This window comes from Bidens hawaiensis, unplaced genomic scaffold, assembly GCF_021521415.1.
Source record: "Bidens hawaiensis isolate Kalapana, Puna unplaced genomic scaffold, B.hawaiensis_p1.1 tig00030876_1, whole genome shotgun sequence".
Classification (NCBI taxonomy): domain Eukaryota; kingdom Viridiplantae; phylum Streptophyta; class Magnoliopsida; order Asterales; family Asteraceae; genus Bidens; species Bidens hawaiensis.
In genome coordinates this window covers 271,716-277,176 of record NW_027495178.1, presented here as the reverse complement: position 1 = coordinate 277,176, position 5,461 = coordinate 271,716, and positions in this window count along the sequence as shown.

Below are 5,461 nucleotides of genomic sequence, written 5' to 3'. Positions count from 1 at the left end.
TACAAACATTAAATCGTTATCGCATATTCGTAACTCAAAAATACAAAACATTAAATCATTAACACTGAAGAAATCTCTGCCAAGAACTATTGTTCATGATTTAACTCAAAAATACAAACATTAAATCGTGAACTAGCAGATGCTCCTGTTGTTCCCAATCGCAGTTTGTTCATGATTTGCCTCCATGTTTGCTGTTTCTTTAACTAAATTAGAAAAATCCAAATCAACAAGTAAATAAGAGCACATATTAGGAAAAAGAATGCTTAGACACGATTACATGAACAACTTGCTGTTTCTTACTCATGATTTGCCTCCATGTTTGCTGTTTCTTTAACTAATTTTCTTCGCTACCCGATCCTGAGCTATTTCTTAGGTAATCGTCGTACGCGGCTTCTTCATCGGTCATTGGTTGAGTGTGTCCTTCATTGACCTCGTCTTCATACAAGCCCCCAATGCGGCGCATATAGAAGGTGGGAAATTAAAGATCCCCTAATTCGGAACTTGGAAACCACTAAGAATGCCCGCTTCACACGCCTTATTAAGCATGTAAGAAAGGGCTTCCATCACCACAATCAAAAGAAAAGAGACAGCGAGTCGCCCTTTCTCATTCCTTTAAAACATTGAAATTGAAAAGTATGAGCACCCATTAACCAAAACAGAAGAGCTCGCTGAAGATAGAACTCCATATATGATATACCCACTTACACCACATCGAAGGAAACCCCATTTGCTTCATAATAGACCCCAAAAATCCCAAATTCACATTGTCATAAGCTATTTTGAAATCGATTTTCATAAGAAAAGTTTTGATCTTTTTTTTTATTTACCCACGCCAAAATTTCGTTGGCAATCAAAGGCCCGTCGAGACTGAAACCGTCTTTAAGGTAAGCTGATTGGTTTTCAGAAATAACTGAACTTAGAACTTGTTTAAGCCGGTTTGCTAGAACCTTTGACATGACCTTACTAATTACCCTTACCAAACTAATTGGTCAGTACTCGTTAAGATTTGTTCGATATACTAATTAACACCAAACTGCTAAGTCACCAATACCAAACCAACAACAAATCCTTATTTTAGCTTCTTATAGCTTATGACTTATGAGCTTTAAGTTATAAGGTGTTTGGGAAAGTAAGGCTTTGTATATGTATAAGGTATAAGTTACAACTTTATAACTTATAAGTTATGTTTTAAATAAGTTATAAGCAGTGTTGTAAAAATCGCTAGTCGGTAAGAGCGTATGGAGTGGTAATGTGGTATAATTGAGCGTGAGATAACAAAATAATCGCGTATGAAATAAACGTTTAGAGCGTTTGGAGTTGTATAATCGAGTGTGATCTAACCAATACCCAACCTAAACTATATATAGATGTTTGTGGGGGGAAAATGGTAAAAAAAAAAAAACGGTCCAAAAACAAAAAAAACGGGCATTAAACCGGTTTTTTTATAAACCGGTTAACCGGTTTTTCCATAACCGGTTAATAAAAAAACCGGTTTTTCCATTAACCGGTTCGTTAACCGGTTTTGGATCTAGAACTTGTAACCGAAAGACGAACCGGCGGTTTCTAAACCGGTCAAACCGGTTTTTAAAAAACCGGTTTTCGTAAAAACCGGTTTCCGGTTTAAACCGGTAAACTGGTTCCCCAACCGGTTTTTCTGGCCATCTCTAGATACAACCCGATTTGATTTACCGTTATTCAAAGCCATACCTAATGCATTATTGGCATAGATATTTTCTCAAAACCGACAGATTAGACTAAGATACATTTCTTTTCGAAATTTCATATATATTTTTTTTCTATTACCGTTCTTATAAACCTAACAAAGCTAAAAAAAGTTTAAAAATCGAAGCAAAATTTAAAGTTAAAAATATCATATGAACAAAGCAATGTCACATGTTCCTAACAAATATGATAGAGTATATAACAAAATCAACCGAAAGCATAATGATTTAACCGATAAAATAGAAACAAAATAACTGATTAAAACTAGTTACTGACGGTTTATTTTTACTTTTTTCTAAACATGAAATTATGGTTCAGTTTCGGTTATACTTTAATCCAAGACTTACCACTAATCGAAACACACCTAACTTATTTGAATGTTTGTTAGGCTATCCGTAGTGGGGCGAGTTTGAGAGGCGACAAAAAGGTGGAACCCTTACATGCCCTTGATGATGTGGATTGATGATATGGATGAGAGTGAGTGAATAAAGCCTTTAGCTAAAGGCTTAAAAAATGATAGAAAAAAGTGATGTTTGTGAGTGGAGATGAGGGACCCATATGATAATAGTCTCTTGCAACGGAGGTGTTTTGATGTTGGATAGCTTAGGGGGAAAGGGGGTGGTTCCATTTTCCTCACACACCACACCCCGGCACACCACCAACCTCAAATCCATCACATGTGGTGGAATTTACTAGGGGTGGTGGTGTGGTGTTATTATTATTACTGGTTTGACACCGGCTGGAACATCTCGGAGCCCTAGGCGAATACAAGTACGGATCAACGGCATCCGGTGAGTCAACAATAACCGTTGACGTGGCAGCTTCATTCCGGTTAACTGAAAACTGCATCGGAACAAGCTTACCGTCGGAGAACAGCTCGTCGGCGGGAAGCATTACAACCGGATCTTCAAGCCAGAATTCAAATCCGTCAAACTCCGATTCCTCCGGCGGATCTGAAACCGGATCTGAGAGACTTTTGGACGGCTTGGTTTTATATTTAGAATTAGAAGCGTCTGATTCATTGCTTATGAGTGAACCAGCTGTAGGAAGAGTATTTTGGTGAGCAGTCCATTAGATTTTCCGGCGATACGGTGATTCTGTTCAAGCAAGCGGAAGCCATAAAGTGGTAAAACCTGAATATATATTATTGAAGTGGAAATTGGGGGTGTGATGGGATTGGGATGAGTATGACTGTGGCTAGGGTTTTCAGGTGGCAGTAGATATTTTTCTCGAAAGCTCCCCCCTCACTTGCGTAATAGCCATCACGCACACCCCCCTCATCACGCGTGATGGGGGACCAGCGACGGTGTGCGTTAGGCCATCACGCGTGATGGAGTCCCCCTCACGCACCAGCCTGCCTCCCCTTATGTGGCCTTGGATAAGTGAGAAGGGCACATGTAAGGGCCACATTGCATTGTGGATGCTCTTACACCCAAAAAACAAACACTACTTTTTGCTGATTGGACGTCACATGATGTAAATCGTCTCGCTTTGTAGCCCTTCACTACACATAGCCTTATGGTATTTGTGTCTCAAAATCCGTTACTTTGAACATAGATTTACGTACAAATACATATTTTTAACCAACTTTTTTCTACCTTAAACATTTAAAGAACCATAATTTCAGTTTTGGTTGTATTTAAGCCTAAAACCTTCCCAACTCATTTTCCTCATTCTTCATCCATGTTATTAATTATTAGAGAAAACGAGATTTACCTACAAACGCCATTTTATCCATTTTCCATTCCTATATTTCATTCCCATAGTTTAAGGGAAAACTAAATCTCTGTATTTTGATATTCACTATTTATTACATTTAATTAAAACAACCAATTTTATAAAAAAAACATAGACATATTAGTTATATTATTGCAAAACAAATAATAATAATAATAGTAATAGTAATAATTATTATTATATTAAAATAATAATAATAATAGGTTTAATATTAAGATATATAGGCATGACAAATGAAATGCGAAAGGCTTTTGAAAACTAGTAATAAATAAATTTAAAGAACCACGATTTTACATTATAAGAATTGTGGTTTACATGCGCAACACATTTGCTATCATATTTTCGAAAATAAGCATGCTGAGCCCTTACGGTTGACCGGTTGTCTGGTGAGACTAGTTTGCGTCTATCCCTCTAACGATGTTATTATATTTCATTAGTAAGTTAACAGAATGTGGGCAATTCCGTCTTTTCACCCGTTCGTGAAAACCATAACCCTTTATATTCCCCGTATTTTATCACCAAATCCCATTTGCGTCCCACCCTCTCTGCATTGCACCTCCCTCTCCGTCATCGCACCTCTATTTCCGACATCATTAACTCCATTGTCCACTCCTTTGTCCACTCCATCCGGGGCCATCTTTGAGGCATGGCATGGTAGTCGACGGCCACAGGCCCGACACCCCGTTAGCCCGAATTTTTTTTTTCAAAAAAAAATTATATGTATTTTTATCAAAAACATGTGTATATTCAATATTTCAACACAATTACATAACCAATAGCTTGGTCTAATGGTAAAAGGGTATGACATCTAACCAAAAGGTTGTGGGTTCTAGTCTTATTTGAGACAATTTTAAGCTTATTTTTATACAAAAGTTTTTTACACAACTTAAATCATAATCAAATAAGCTCATTTATAATTAAATTGTTTAAACCCAACAAAATGTTTCTTTTACTTAAGGCCTAAAAAAAAGTTCGCCTTTGGCCCAATTTTTTTTCGTCTTTTCGGAGCCGACCCCGACTCCATCCTAAGATCTGTCAACGAACAACATATCGTAGCGACATCCACATCCGTTGTAACCTGCATCGTCGACACCGCCTCTATCGTGCCCACCTTTACTGTAGCAACATCCGATTGTAGCAACGCCGTTTTCGTTCATTGCTACCATGAAAATACAAACCTTTACATATAAAATTACTCTTGGTTGATAATGTCATTTGCATTCTTCAATCGATCAGTATAATTAACTTCTCCTAATTAATACTCTTTGTTAATTTAATAATTACAATTGTTTTTGGAATTAGGGTAAATGCCACCCTAACCCGTCTTTCATTGCACTTGAGGTGGCGTCGAAATTCATGAGGATTGATCACTACTAAAAAACTGAAGCTTTTCCGACAAAAAAATAGTCGGTAAATTGTTGGAACCACAGACTAGCGACAAAGTACCGAGTAATAGCATTTGTCGGAAAACTACCAAGAACAAGATTTTTAGATTATTCCCATCATTTAGCGAGAAACTAATCACAAATCAAAATTTATTTAATATGTTTCGTTATTCTTTAAACATAAAAATTTAGTAATCATGATAGTTAATTTGATTTAATTTCCGACAACCTTACGACAAATCTTTTTATTTAAATATAAAACTATTTTTATTGTACAGACGACTTTCCGACAAAAAACTAATTTCTTATTTCCTTTTTGTTTTATTTTTACCGGTGAATTTACGACAAATGTTAATTTTAAATTATTATTTTTCTCTGACAAAACTCCGACAAACATGAAATAAAAAAACAAAAATCTAAATTATTTGTTCATAAAATTTATAAAAAGCCAAAATTCCAAAAAACACGAAACATGATTTTAATTAAGCAAACCTTTTGTAACAACCTATTAACCTAACAAAATAACATATGTTTTAACTTGTCAAAATACCACACAAAATAACATATGTTTAACATGTCAAGACCAAACAGACAAAAATCTACTAAATACTCATCGA